The sequence below is a fragment of the Balaenoptera acutorostrata genome, chromosome 1 (assembly GCF_949987535.1).
Source record: "Balaenoptera acutorostrata chromosome 1, mBalAcu1.1, whole genome shotgun sequence".
NCBI classification, from domain to species: Eukaryota; Metazoa; Chordata; class Mammalia; order Artiodactyla; family Balaenopteridae; genus Balaenoptera; species Balaenoptera acutorostrata.
In genome coordinates this window covers 166,540,264-166,556,410 of record NC_080064.1, presented here as the reverse complement: position 1 = coordinate 166,556,410, position 16,147 = coordinate 166,540,264, and positions in this window count along the sequence as shown.

Below are 16,147 nucleotides of genomic sequence, written 5' to 3'. Positions count from 1 at the left end.
AGAACATTTCCTGTTAGTAGGTATGGGTCTACTGTGTTCTTTCAGTCTGCTCTATGTTCTACTGTGGAGTGGCTCTTTGGCCGTTTTTTGTTAGTGAACATTTTTGGTTACTTCTGATTTTTTTCTTATAAATGGTGTTCCAGTGAACACTCTCTTATATGTCTCTGCATATGTGCATGACTTTTTCAAGAGTAATAACAAGTAGTGGAATAGTGGAATTGCTGGATAAGTTCTGTGCTTTTTTTTTTTTTTTTTGGCCGCATCGCGTGGCATGTGGGATCTTAGTTCCCCGATTGAACCTGCGCCCCCTGTATTGGGAGCACGGAGTCTTAACCACTGGACTGCCAGGGAAGTCAAGTTCTGTGCATTTTTAATTTTAATTGCCCTCCAAAGTGGCTGAACTAATTTTCCCTCTAATACACTATGGTGGGTAGCGTCTGAGAATACTGTTTTTTTCTCTTTTAACACTTGATATTATCAGACTTAAGTTTTGGTTAATCTGATGGGTGAAAAATGAAATTTCATTTTGTGTGTTTCCCTGATAACCAGTAAGATTAAGCATCCATTTTTATTGTTATATGTATTTCTTCTCCTATAAATTGCCTGTTTATGTCCTTTACCCATTTTCAGCTGGGTAATCTTATATTGATTTATTAGCATTTAAAAAAATAGTTCGTATACTAATCATACATTATATATAAGTATTTTCTCCCAGTTTATTGCTAGTCTGTTCATTTTGTTTATGGTGTTTTTTGGTGTGTGTATATGTCTGTTTGGTCATAGAAGTTATAAACTGTGTTGTCAATTTTATTCAGTTTTTTCCTTTATGGCTTTTGCTTATTTCCATATATATATGAGTTTGTCTGTGAACTTTGTTCCATTTATCTGTTTGACCATGTATGTGCTAATACTACACTTTGAATTCCTGTAGGTTTAAAATATATTTTGATACAAGGCGAATCTCCTCTGTTCTTTCGATAGTTTTTCTTGGCTACTTTTGTACGTTTCTTCCATATGAATTTAATCATTAGGTTGTCATATTGATATTTCATGAAAAATCTTGTTGGGATTTACATTACAATACTGTGTTGAATTTCTGGATTAATTGGTGGAGGTTCAGCCACTGATTTTTAGTGTAGTTTAGATTGCCTTTCTAAAGAAAGACGGATAGTTCTTTGTTCTTAAATGGTAATTTCAGTAGAAGAAATGGAAAATACAACCCTTAAGTGGTCTTTCCTGCCATAATTAATTAGAATAGTGGCTAATCTGGGACAACAGAGACTCAAAAATAAAGTAGTTCAGATAAGATAGTTGCTGTCTCATACAGGCCAAAGGAGGCAAGTGTTGCAGGGCAGGTGGGCTGCAGTACTTGATGAAGTGATTGAGAGCCCCAGATTCCTAAAATGTTACTGCTCCACCGTCCTGGGGGATGGTATTGTTTCTGTGTGCATGGTTAGGCTCAGGCTTGCTGGGATTACATTCCCCATTCAGCTAGGGTGGGGGGAGGGGTTCATGACTAGTTTTAAAGAGAAAACCCCTATTTCTTTTCATCTTCCATTAGCAAGTACTTAAGTTACATGGCTGTCTCTAGCTGGGCGGTCTTGTGCACAGCCAAAACTTGGAACTTGGAGAGGGGTGAGTGTGTTTATTATGAAAAGGAAATGGATTCTAGTGGACAGTGAGCAGACTTGGCTTTATCAAGTGAGGTTTTTTTTTTAACAGTATTTTATTTTTTTTAATTAACTTATTTTATTTTTGGCTACATTGGGTCTTTGTTGCTGCATGCGGGCTTTCTCTAGTTGCGGCGAGCGGGGCTACTCTTCATTGCGGTGCGCGGGCTTCTCATTGCGGTGGCTTCTCTTGTTGTGGAGCACGGGCTCTAGGCGCGAGGGCTTCAGTAGTTGTGTTGTGCAGGCTCAGTAGTTGTGGCGCATGGGCTTAGTTGCTCTGCGGCGTGTGGAATCTTCCTGGAGCAGGGATCGAACCCTTGTCCCCTGCGTTGGCAGGTGGATTCTTAACCACTGCGCCACCAGGGAAGTCCCCAAGTGAGTTTTAAAATATGTAACTTTCATTGATTTTTTTTTCCATTATAAAAGCCATACCCATTTATTATAGAAGATTTAGACAGTATACATAGGTGAAAAGAATAAAATTATAAACCTACCACTAGGAGATCATAGTTATCATTTGGGAATTTTCTTTCTGGTCTTTTTTTCTAATTTTCAATTATAATATAATTCTAGTGTACATTAAAGTATAGAGCATAACATGACTACTCATGTACCCAGCACACCCTTTGGTCATATTTGCCATTTTGCCTTACTTGCTTCAGATCTTGTCTAATTAAATAAAACATTAATGAAAGAGTTTGAGCCTTGTGTACCTTTCCCTGATTACCAATCCTCTTTCTTCCTCCCAAAGATAATCATTATTCTGATTTTTATGTTTATCATTCCATATGCCTTTTTTTTTTTTTTAATAAATATTTATTTATTTATTTTTGGCTGCCTTGGGTCTTCGTTGCTGCGCACGGGCTTTCTCTAGCTGCCGCGAGCGGGGGCTACTCTTCATTGTGGCGCACAGGCTTCCCATTGTGGTGGCTTCTCTTGTTGTGGAGCACGGGCTCTAGGCATGCGGGCTTCAGTAGTTGTGGCACACGGGCTCAGTAGTTGTGGCTCGCGGGCTCTAGAGCACAGGCTCAGTAGTTGAGGCGCACGGGCTTAGTTGCTCCGCGGCGTGTGGGATCTTCCCGGACCACGGTTCGAACCTGTGTCCCCTGCATTGGCAGGCCACTGTGCCACGAGGGAAGTCCCCTATATGCCTTTTATAATAATGTATGTTGCCAGAAAAGTTTGATTGCCAGAATAGTACGGTTTTACAGAATGCTTTTGAATTTTATATAAAATGATATCATTTGATAGTTTGTTTTTTCTGATCTGCATTGTTTTCAGTGATTAGCTTCATATAGCTCTACGCTTAGAGTAATCCATCATGTGGATACTATATAACACCATGTAGTCAATTCTCCTGCTGTTGGATGTTTAGGGTTTTTTCAGGTTTCCACTATTATAAATATTCTTGTACATGTCTACTTATGCTCATGTGCAAGAGTTTCTCTAGTGTATATCTCAAGAAATAGAATTAAGTCATAAGCTACATGGATCTTGAACTATTCTGGATAATGCAGAATTACTCTTCAAATGATTGTGCCAATTTAAACTCCCAAAAGCAATATACAAGGGTGCCTGTGTTCCACATCTTTACTGACAGTTGTCAGATTTTGTAATTGGATGGATATGAAACAAAATCTCATGTGTGGTTTAATTGCATGTCCTTAATAACCAGTGAGGATAAGCATTTCTTCATGTTACTGGCCTTTCGTGAAGTGCATATTTATATCCTTTATCCATTCTCTTGTGTTTTTTCTTGATTTGTGAGAGTACTTTAAATATTCTGGATCCTACAGTTTATTTTTGGTCATGTGCATCACAAATAACTGGTGTCACACTTCAGGTTGTCTTTTTACTTTATTTATAATGTCTTTTACTATTTAGAAGTTTTTACTTTTAATTTATTAAACTTTCATGGTTTATGTTTTCCATATCTACTTTAAGAAGTTTTCCTCAGCCCTGAGGATATAAAGATTCTCCTCTGTACTTTAAAATGTACTTTAAAATGTGTTTTGCATTTAGGTCTCAAGTACACATTAAATTTATTTTTGATGTGAAGTAGGCATTATTAATTTATTTTTCTATAGGGATAACTAAAATTATTCCACTGTCATTCATAGACTAGTTAATCCTGTGTGTGTTTTTATATTTATTATTTATATGAGTCTGATATATACAAAATATATATATATATATTCATACTATATATGTACAACAGCTTATATAAAAATTAGCTTCTCACCCTGTCCCCAGCCACCCAAGGATTCAAACTTTGCTCCCTGAAGCCAACCAGTATTACCAGTTTCATGTGTATTATGCATATCCAAGTAAATAAGTACATATTTATAAATTCTTCCCTACTGTATATACTCTACAACTTTTTCCAACTTAAAAACTTACTTTTGTAATATTATATCAATACATAATAGCTTCATTCTTTTTTTTTTTAGGACTCAGAATATTTATCTTTTGCCTATTATCTTTTTAAATTTTATTTATTTATTTTTGGCTGCGTTGGGTCTTCGTTGCTGCGCACGGACTTTCTCTAGTTGTGGCAGGCAGGGGCTACTCTTTGTTGCGGTGCGCGGGCTTCTCATTGCAGTGGCTTCTCTTGTTGCAGAGCACGGGCTCTAGGTGCGTGGGCTTCAGTAGTGGCACGCGCGCTCAGCAGTTGTGGCTTGCAGGCTCTAGAGCGCAGACTCAGCAGTTGTGGTGCACAGGCTTAGTTGCTCCGCGGTATGTGGGATCTTCCCGGACCAGGGATCGAACCCGTGTCGCCTGCATTGGCAGGTGGATTCTTAACCACTATGCCACCAGGGAAGCCCCCATTCTTTTTTATAAATATATATGTCATTGGATAGACCAATGCATCTTTTTCTCTTTTTATTAGATGAAAATCACATAACATACAATTAATCATTATAAAGTGTACAATTCAGTGACATTTAGTGCATTCACAGTGTGCAACCACTGCCTCTAAAATATTTTCATCTGCCCAGCAGAACACCCATACCCTTTAAAAATCACACCATTTCCTGCTCCTCCCATCCCTTGGTAACCGCTAATCTGTCTTCTGTCTCTATGGATTTGCCTATTCTGGACATTTCATATATAAGGAATCATATAATATGTGACGGTTTGTATTTTTCTTCTTTCGCTTAGCATAATGTTTTCAGGGTTCATCCAAGTTGTTGCATGTATCAGTACTTCATTGCTTTTTATGGCTGAATGATAATCCATTCTTTGGCTAGACCACAGTTTATCTGTTCATTTGTTGATGGACATTTGGGTTGTTTCTACAGTTTGGCTGTTGTGAATAGTGTTGTTATGAACATTTGTGAACAAGTATTTGTTTGCATACTTGTTTCGGGTTCTTTTGGGTATATATCTAGGAGTAGAATGGCTGTGTCATATGATAATTCTATGTTTAACTTCTCGAGGAACTGCCAAATTGTTCTCTGCAGCGGCTGCACCATTTTACATTCCCATTGACCACAAATGAGAGTTCCTATTTCTCCACACCCTCTCCAACACGTGTTGTTTTCTGTTTGGGGATTTTTTTTATGGACTCATAGTGGATGTGAAGTGGTATCTCATTGTGGTTTAGATTTGCATTCCCTTAACAACCAATGATGTTGGTTATCTCTTCATGTGCTTGTTGGCCATTTTTATATCTTCTTTGGAGAGATGTCTATTCAAGTCCATTGCCCATTTTTAAATTGGGTCATTTGTCTTTTTGTTGTTGAGTTGTAAGAGTTTGTTATGTATTCTGAATATTAAACCCTTACTAGATTTGTAAATATTTTTTCCCATTCTCTAAATTGTCTTTTCACATTGTTGATAATGTCCCTTGGATACACAAAAGTCTTTCATTTTTATGAAGTCCAGCTTATCCTATTTTTTATTTTGTTGCTTGTGCTTTTGGTGTCAAATCTAAGAATCTACTACCAAATCCAAGGTCATGAAGATTTATCTCTATGTTTGCTTCTAATAGTTTGATAGTTTTAGGTCTTACATTTGGGTTTTTGATCCATTTTGAGTTAATTTTTGTATATGAAGTGAGGTGGGGTTCCAGCTTCATTCTTTGGCACGTGGTTATCGAGTCGTCCCAGCATCATTTGTTGAAGAGACTATTCTTCATTGAATGGTCTTGGCATCCTCGTTGAAAATCAGTTGGAATCCTTGTTGAAACCATAGATGTTTCAGTTTATTTTGGGCCTCTCAATAAATGGATTGTACAACTTCAGTAATAAAGGATATTTAGGTTTCCAATCTTTGCCATTAGAATTTTGCAGTAAATGATCACGTACCTACATCATTTTGCGTATGTATCTCCGGGTAATTTCATTTGTTTCTTAAATCTTTAAATCTCTGATACTTTTTTGGTGCTATTATAGATTATCTTTTTTTTATCTTTGTCGTTTTTTAAATATCAAGTTTATATTGAGGCTTATTGAGGTATAAATTAAAGGCAGTAAAATGCACCCTTTTGAGTTGTACTGTTAGGTGTCATGATGCCAAATTTTTTTACCTTGTCCCATTGGAATCAGTCCCCTTTCGCTGCCTCCTGGCAACCACTGGTCTGATTTCTGACCCTGTAGATTTGCCTTTGCCAGAATGTCATATAAATGTCAACAAGTGGAGCTTTTTCTGTCTGGATGTTTTTATTAAACATAATACATTTGAGACTCATCCTTGTAGATATACAAGTAGTCTATTTCATTGCTGAGAAGTATTCTGTTGTATACCATAGAAGTATTCTATTGTTTATCCATTCACCTGTTAGTGATATTTGGGTTTTTCCAATTTTTGGTAATTAGGAATAAAGCTGCTGTAAACATTCATGTATAGCTATCTGTGTGGATATATGTTCTCATTATTCATGGGTTAATATTTAGGCGTGGGTTTGCTAAGTTGTTTAGTAAGTATATGTTTATTTTTTATTTTTTTAACAAACTGCCAAACTGCTTTTCAAAGTAGCTTTGCCATTTTGCATTCCCACCAACACAGTTCTGTCTAGTTGCTTCATATCCTCACCAGCACTTTGTATGTCATTTAAAAAATTTTAGCCATTTAATAGGTAGGATCTTATTGTGATTTTCATTTGTAGTTCACTAAGGACTAAATGTTGAGCATCTGTTCATGTGCTTATTTGCCATCCATATCTATCATTTGATGAATTATCAGTTCAGATCTTTTGCTCTTTTTTGACTGGGCTCTTTTCTTACTATTTACTTGTAAGAGTTCCCTATATTTCAGGATACAGACCCTTTACAGGAATGTGTTTTGCAAATATTTTCTCTCATATTTTGGCTTGTCTTTTCATTTTCTTAACAGTACCTTTTGATGAGCAGACATTTTAATGTAATGAAGTTTAGTTATCAGCTTTTTTCTTGTATGATTTGTGGTTTCTGTGTCCTAAGAAATCTTGGCCTAACTCAAGGTTTTCTGCTATATTTTCTTGCAGAAGTTTTATAGTTTAGGTTTTATATTTTAGTTTTATGATCCATTTCAAGTTGATTTTTGTATATAATATGAGCTAACAGTTTTTTTGTCTTTGTACATAAATGTCCACTTATTCTACCACCATTTATTAAAAAGATTCTTTCCTCTTTTGAATTACCTTGGCACCTTTGTCAAAAATTAGTTGACCGGGCTTCCCTGGTGGCGCAGTGGTTGAGAATCTGCCTGCCGGTGCAGGGGACACGGGTTCGAGCCCTGGTCTGGGAGGATCCCATATGCCGCGGAGCGGCTAGGCCCGTGAGCCACAGTTACTGAGCCTGCGCGTCTGGAGCCTGTGCTCCGCAACAGGAGAGGCCACGATAATGAGAGGCCTGCGCACCGCGATGAAGAGTGGCCCCCACTTGCCACAATTAGAGAAAGCCCTCGCACAGAAACGAAGACCCAGCACAGCCATAAATAAAAAAAAAAAAAAAAAAAAAGACAAAACTGTAGTTCCCAGAGGCTCTCATTATAAAAAAAAAAAAAAAATTAGTTGACCATATACAGGTTTCCCCCACTGAAAGTAGAGCATTCCTGTGAAACCTTTCATAAGCCGAAGTGGCATAAAGTGAAAAAGCAGTTATGTTAGGACATATCTTACTAACATGTGCAAAATAAATCGAGGTAAAGTGCAGATGTTCACAGACACAGTTCACAGCTCTGGTGGCTTGATGCTGAGTGTAGTTTCCAAGGAAGGAGCTTGGCAGTGCCACTGTCACTGCTTGGGGTGCACACTGCCTCTATAACGGCTCAGCTCCCTGCAAAACACTCCTTTTAAAAGGAGTAATAAGAGTAGACATCCTTGCTTTAGTCCATCTTAAAGAGAAGACATTTAGTCTTAACCATTAAGGACGATGATAGCTATCGGTTTTTCTTTATCAAGTTGAGAAAGTCCCCTTCTCTTGGTTTGCTGAGAGTTTTTTATTTTTTTTATTTATTTATTTTTGGCTGCATTGGGTCTTCGTTGCTGTGCTGGGCTTTCTCTAGCTGCTGTGAGCAGGGGCTACTCTTCATTGCGGTGCACGGGCTTCTCATTGCGGTGGCTTCTCTTGTTGTGGAGCATGGGCTCTAGGCGCACAGGCTTCAGTAGTTGTGGCACACGGGCTCAGTAGTTGTGGCTCGCGGGCTCTAGAGCGCAGGCTCAGTAGTTGTGACACATGGGCTTAGTTGTTCCGTGGCATGTGGGATCTTCCAGGGCCAGGGCTCACACCCATGTCCCCTGCATTGGCAGGCGGATTCGTAACCACTGCGCCACCAGGGAAGTCCGAGAGTTTTTATTATATGTTGAATATTGCCAAATGCTTTTTCTTTGTCTATGGAGATGAGATATACATGACTTTCCTTTATTGGCCTATTGATATATTGAATTATATTGATTGCTTTTCAAATGTTGAGCCAACTTTGCATTTCTGGGATAAACCCTACTTGGTAATGATCCTTTTTATATATCACTGGATTCAATTTTTAATATGTCTGTGTTCATGAGGGATGTTGATATGTAGTTTTGTTTTCTGATAATATTGTTGTCTGGGTTTGGTTTCAGAGTAATGGAGGCCTCATAAAATGAGTTGGGAAGTATACTCTCATCTATTTTCTGGAAGAGCATGTGTAGGCTTATTATTATTTCTTCCTTAAATGTTGGTGGAATTCTCCAGAGAAGCTATCTCAGCCTGGAATTTTCTTTCTTTTTAACTGTAAACTTACTTTTTTGATACATACGTAGAGCAATTCAGGTTATCTATTTCTTCTTGAGTGAGCTTTGGTAGTTTCTCACTTTCAAGGTGTGTGTCCATTTTACCAAACTATCATTTACTGACATAAATTTATTCATAATATTTCCTATTGTTCACTTAATGTCTGAGGATCTGTATAGAGTTGTCTCCTCTTTCATTCCAGTTGGTCTGTATCTTCTCTCTCTTGAGCTGATTGGCTAGTGATTTATTTATCTTTTTAGAGAATCAGCTGTTGGTTTCATTGATTTTTTTTTTAACAATTGATTTTACCTCTTACTATTACTTCTTTCCTTTTGCTTGTTTTGGGTTTAATTTGCTCCCATCTCTCCACCCCCCCCCCCCAGTTTCTTAAGGTAGCTTATTAGGTTTTTAATTGGAGATCTTTCTTTGTCTAACCATTTGAAGCTATGAGTTTCCCTCTAAATGCTGCTTTATCTGCATCCCATAAATTTGGTATATTGGTAAATTTGGTATTTTTGCATTTATTTAAAATATTTTCTAATTTTCTTTGTGATTTCTTCTTTGATATATAAGTTATTTAGAAGTGCATTGTTTCATTTCCAAATATTTGGAAATTTCCCAAATGTTTTCTGTTGCTGATTTCTAATTTAATTCCATGTGGCCAAAGAACATATTTTATATGATTTCAGTCCTTTTTAATTTATTGAGACTTGTTTTAGATCCCAGAATAGTCTCTCTTAGTAGATGTTCCACGTTCACTTAAATAGAATGTGTTATCTGCTCTTGGTGGGTAGAATGTTTTGTAAATGTCAAGCAGGTCAAGTTGGTTGATAGTAGTATTAAAGTAGTCTATATCCTCACTGATTTTATGTATGCCCTATCAATTACCAACAAAGGAGTATTAAAGTCTTCGACTAAATTCTGAGTTTGTCTATTTTGAATCCTTTTTTTTTGGTCAATTTTTGAATTATGTATTTTGAAGCTCTATTATTGGGTGTCTACATTTATGGTTGTTATGTCTTGATGGATTGACCTCTTTTTTATTATGTAATGTATCTCCTCATTCCTAAGTTTTATTCCTTGTCCTAAAGTCTGTTTCATCTTGTATTAATATTGCCACTTAAGCCTTCTTTGGTTAAAGTTTACAGGGTATATCTTATTCCATGTTTTTACTTTTAACCTGTCCATGTCTTTATATCTAAAGTGGGTTTCTTGTTGATAGCATATAGTCGGATTTTTTTTTTTCACACACACACACTGTATTTTATTTTTACAAGAGATAGACTGACACCAAGCATTGTAAATGGATGACCACAACAAAAGCAACAATGATTGCAATTACCAAACACGAAACACACTCATGCTATGTCATAATATTGACATTCAGTCCAGTAATCCTCCACTATAACAGCTCCTTTACTTTGCAGTGAAAATTGATTTGTATATTCTTTGCCTCTGAGTCCTTGTGGGATTTTTTTTTTAATTCAAACAGAAAGTCACAAAAATTATAATCATCCTCATCAGTTCACTCAGTCCCATGTAATTAATTTTTTTTTTCATCTTGATGTTTTGTTAGCACTTTTATGAGTTCATCAGTTTTTCATTAGAGTTCTGAAAATGCTTATTCATTCAGTTCAGCCGTACAGTCAGTTACCAGAAACCTGTACTTGTCAGAGTCTTTTCCATGAATTCCTTGAAGATGAAACCCTTTTATAGGAACATAATTGGAAAAGCATCACATCACACCCAGAACTGTCTGTAAATGAAAAAAGACTTAAAAATGACCACGGTTAAACATTTGATGAAAGTTCATAATAATGCAGTTGACAAGGAAATTTAGTTATTTCTGAGATATGCATTTTAAAGTAATAACTAGAATTATGACATAACATTATACCAGAACATATAAGATTTTTAGAAATTTCATGTAATGTCTGAAACATTTATATTAACATATTTGCATACAAATAACCCAATAAAAGTTTAGTATTAGTTGTTTTGTTTGTTTGTTTTATACTGCAGGTTCTTATTAGTCATCAATTTTATACACATCAGTGTATACATGTCAATCCCAATCGCCCAATTCAGCACACCACCATCCCCACCTCACCGCAGTTTTCCCCCCTTGGTGTCCATATGTCTGTTCTCTACATCTGTGTCTCAACTTCTGCCCTGCAAACCGGCTCATCTGTACCATTTTTCTAGGTTCCACATACATGCGTTAATATACGATATTTGTTTTTCTCTTTCTGACTTACTTCACTCTGTATGACAGTCTCTAGATCCATCCACGTCTGAGCAAATGACTCAATTTCGTTCCTTTTTATGGCTGAGTAATATTCCATTGTATATATGTACAACATCTTCTTTATCCATTCGTCTGTCGATGGGCATCTAGGTTGCTTCCATGACCTGGCTATTGTAAATAGTGCTGCAATGAACATTGGGGTGCATGTGTCTTTTTGAATTATGGTTTTCTCTGGGTATATGCCCAATAGTGGGATTGCTGGATCATATGGTAAATCTATTTTTAGTTTTTTAAGGAACCTCCATACTGTTCTCCATAGTGGCTGTATCAATTTACATTCCCACCAACAGTGCAAGAGGGTTCCCTTTTCTCCACACCCTCTCCAGCATTTGTTGTTTGTAGATTTTCTGATGATGCCCATTCTAACTGGTGTGAGGTGATACCTCATTGTAGTTTTGATTTGCATTTCTCTAATAATTAGTGATGTTGAGCATCTTTTCATGTGCTTCTTGGCCATCTGTACGTCTTGTTTGGAGAAACGTCTATTTAGGTCTTCTGCCCATTTTTGGATTGGGTTGTTTGTTTCTTTGATATTGAGCTGAATGAGCTGTTTATATATTTTAGAGATTAATCCTTTGTCCGTTGATTCGTTTGCAAATATTTTCTCCCATTCTGAGGGTTGTCTTTTCGTCTTGTTTATGGTTTCCTTTGCTGTGCCAAAGTTTTGAAGTTTCATTAGGTCCCATTTGTTTATTTTTGTTTTTATTTCCATTACTCTAGGAGGTGGATCAAAAAAGATCTTGCTGTGGTTGATGTCAAAGAGCGTTCTTCCTATGTTTTCCTCTAAGAGTTTTATAGTGTCCGGTCTTACATTTAGGTCTCCAATCCATTTTGAGTTTATTTTTGTGTATGGTGTTAGGGAGTGTTCTAATTTCATTCTTTTACATGTAGCTGTCCAGTTTTCCCAGCACCACTTATTGAAGAGACTGTCTTTTCTCCATTGTATATCTTTGCCTCCTTTGTCATAGACTATGTGCGTGGGTTTATCTCTGGGCTTTCTATCTTGTTCCATTGATCTGTTTCTGTTTTTGTGCCAGTACCATATTGTCTTGATTACTGTAGCTTTGTAGTATAGTCTGAAGTCAGGGAGTCTGATTCCTCCAGCTCCGTTGTTTTCCCTCAAGACTGCTTTGGCTATTCGGGGTCTTTTGTGTCTCCATACAAATTTTAAGATGATTTGTTCTAGCTCCGTAAAAAAATGCCATTGGTAATTTGATAGGGATTGCATTGAATCTGTAGATTGCTTTGGGTAGTAAAGTCATTTTCACAATATTGATTCTTCCAATCCAAGAACATGGTATATCTCTCCACCTGTTGGTATCATCTTTAATTTCTTTCATCAGTGTCTTATAGTTTTCTGCATACAGGTCTTTTGTCTCCCTAGGTAGGTTTATTCCTAGATATTTTATTCTTTTTGTTGCAATGGTAAATGGAAGTATTTCCATAATTTCTCTTTCAGATTTTTCATCATTGGTGTATAGGAATGCAAGAGATTTCTGTGCATTAATTTTGTATCCTGCAACTTTACCAAATTCATTGATTAGCTCTAGCAGTTTTCTGGTGGCATTTTTAGGATTCTCTATGTATAGTATCATGTCATCTGCAAACAGTGACAGTTTTACTTCGTCTTTTCCAATTTGTATTCCTTTTATTTCTTTTTCTTCTCTGATTGCCATGGCTAGGACTTCCAAACCTATGTTGAATAATAGTGGTGAGAGTGGACATCCTTGTCTTGTTCCTGATCTTAGAGGAAATGCTTCCAGTTTTTCACCATTGAGAATGATGTTTGCTGGGGGTTTGTCGTACATGGCCTTTATTATGTTGAGGTAGGTTCCCTCTATGCCCACTTTCTGCAGAGTTTTTATCATAAATGGGTGTTGAATTTTGTCAAAAGCTTTTTCTGCATCTATTGAGATGATCATATGGTTTTTATTCTTCAGTTTGTTAATATGGTGTATCACATTGATTGATTTGCATATATTGAAGAATCCTTGCATGCCTGGGATAAATCCCACTTGATCGTGGTGTATGATCCTTTTAATGTGTTGTTGGCTTCTGTTTGCCAGTATTTTGTTGAGGATTTTTGCATCTATATTCATGAGTGATATTGGTCTGTAATTTTCTTTTTTTGTAGTATCTTTGTCTGGTTTTGGTATCAGAGTGATGGTGGCCTCATAGAATGAGTTTGGGAGTGTTCCTTCCTCTGCAGTTTTTTGGAAGAGTTTGATAAGGATGGGTGTTAGCTCTTTTCTAAACGTTTGATAGAATTCACCTGTGAAGCCATCTGGTCCTGGACTTTTGTTTGCTGGAAGATTTTTAATCACAGTTTCAATTTCATTACTTGTGATTGGTCTGTTCATATTTTCTGTTTCTTCCTGGTTCAGTCTTGGAAGGTTATACCTTTCTAAGAATTTGTCCATTTCTTCCAGGTTGTCCATTTTATTGGCATAGAGTTGCTTGTAGTAGTCTCTTAGGATGCTTTGTATTTCTGCGGTGTCTGTTGTAACTTCTCCTTTTTCATTTCTAATTTTATTGATTTGAGTCCTCTCCCTGTTTTTCTTGATGAGTCTGGCTAATGGCTTATCAATTTTGTTTATCTTCTCAAAGAACCAGCTTTTAGTTTTATTGATCTTTGCTATTGTTTTCTTGTTTCTATTTCATTTATTTCTGCTCTGATCTTTATGATATCTTTCCTTCTGCTAACTTTGGGTTTTGTTTGTTCTTCTTTCTCTAGTTTCTTTAGGTGTAAGGTTAGATTGTTTACTTGAGATTTTTCTTGTTTCTTGAGGTAGGCTTGTATAGCTATAAACTTCCCTCTTAGAAGTGCTTTTGCTGCATCCCATAGGTTTTGGATCGTCGTGTTTTCATTGTCATTTGTCTCTAGGTATTTTTTGATTTCCTCTTTGATTTCTTCAGTGATCTCTTGGTTATTTAGTAACGTATTGTTTAGCCTCCATGTGTTTGTGTTTTTTATGTTTTTTTCCCTGTAATTGATTTCTAATCTCATAACGTTGTGGTCAGAAAAGATGCTTGATATGATTTCAGTTTCTTAAATTTACTGAGGCTTGATTTGTGACCCAAGATGTGATCTATCCTGGAGAATGTTCCGTGCGCACTTAAGAAGAACATGTAATCTGCTGTTTTTGGATGGAATGTCCTACAAATATCAATTAAATCTATCTGGTCTATTGTGTCATTTAAAGCTTCTGTTTCCTTATTTATTTTCATTTTGGATGATCTGTCCATTGGTGTAAGTGAGGTGTTAAAGTCCCCCACTATTACTGTGTTACTGTCGATTTCCTCCTTTGTAGCTGTTAGCAGTTGCCTTATGTATTGAGGTGCTCCTATGTTGGGTGCATATATATTTATAATTGTTATATCTTCTTCTTGGATTGATCCCTTGATCATTATGTAGTGTCCTTCCTTGTCTCTTGTAACATTCTTTTTTTTTTTTAATTTTTATTTATTTATTTATTTATTTATTTATTTATTTATGGCTGTGTTGGGTCTTCGCTTCTGTGCGAGGGCTTTCTCTAGTTGTGGCAAGTGGGGACCACTCTTCATGGCGGTGCACGGGCCTTTCACTGTCGCGGCCTCTCGTTGCGGAGCACAGGCTCCAGACGCGCAGGCTCAGTAATTGTGGCTCACGGGCCCAGCTGCTCCGCGGCATGTGGGATCTTCCCAGACCAGGGCTCGAACCTGTGTCCCCTGCATTGGCAGGCAGATTCTCAGCCACTGCACCACCAGGGAAGCCCTCTTGTAACATTCGTTATTTTAAAGTCTATTTTATCTGATATGAGTATAGCTACTCCAGCTTTCGATTTCCATTTGCATGGAATATCTTTTTCCATCCCCTCACTTTCAGTCTGTATGTGTCCCTAGGTCTGAAGTGGGTCTCTTGTAGACAGCATATAGATGGGTCTTGTCTTTGTATCCATTCAGCAAGCCTGTGTCTTTTGGTTGGAGCATTTAATCCATTCATGTTTAAGGTAATTATCGATATGTATGTTCCTGTTACCATTTTCTTAATTGTTTTGGGTTTGTTTTTGTAGGTCCTTTTCTTCTCTTGTGTTTCCCACTTAGAGAAGTTCCTTTAGCATTTGTTGTAGAGCTGGTTTGGTGGTGCTGAATTCTCTTAGCTTTTGCTTGTCTGTAAAGCTTTTGATTTCTCCATCGAATCTGAATGAGATCCTTGCTGGGTAGAGTAATCTTGGTTGTAGGTTCTTCCCTTTCATCACTTTAAGTATATCATGCCACTCTCTTCTGGCTTGTAGAGTTTCTGCTGAGAAATCAGCTGTTAACCTTATGGGAGTTCCCTTGTATGTTATTTGTCGTTTTTCCCTTGCTGCTTTCAGTAATTTTTCTTTGTCTTTAATTTTTGCCAATTTGATTACTATGTGTCTCGGTGTGTTTCTCCTTGGGTTTATCCTGTATGGGACTCGCTGTGCTTCCTGGACTTGGGTGGCTATTTCCTTTCCCATGTTAGGGAAGTTTTCGATTATAATCTCTTCAAATATTTTCTCTGGTCCTTTCTCTCTCTCTTCTCCTTCTGGGACCCCTATAATGCGAATGTTGTTGCGTTTAATGTTGTCCCAGAGGTCTCTTAGGCTGTCTTCATTTCTTTTCATTCTTTTTTCTTTATTCTGTTCCGCAGCAGTGAATTCCACCATTCTGTCTTCCAGGTCACTTATCCGTTTTTCTGCCTCAGGTATTCTGCTATTGATTCCTTCTAGTGTAGTTTTCATTTCAGTTATTGTATTGTTCATCTCTGTTTGTTTGTTCTTTAATTCGTCTAGGTCTTTGTTAAACATTTCTTGCATCTTCTCGATCTTTGCCTCCATTCTTATTCCAAGGTCCTGGATCGTCTTCACTATCATTATTCTTAATTCTTTTTCTGGAAGGTTGCCTATCTCCACTTCATTTAGTTGTTTTTCTGGGGTTTTGTCTTGTTCCTTCATCTGGTATATAGCCCT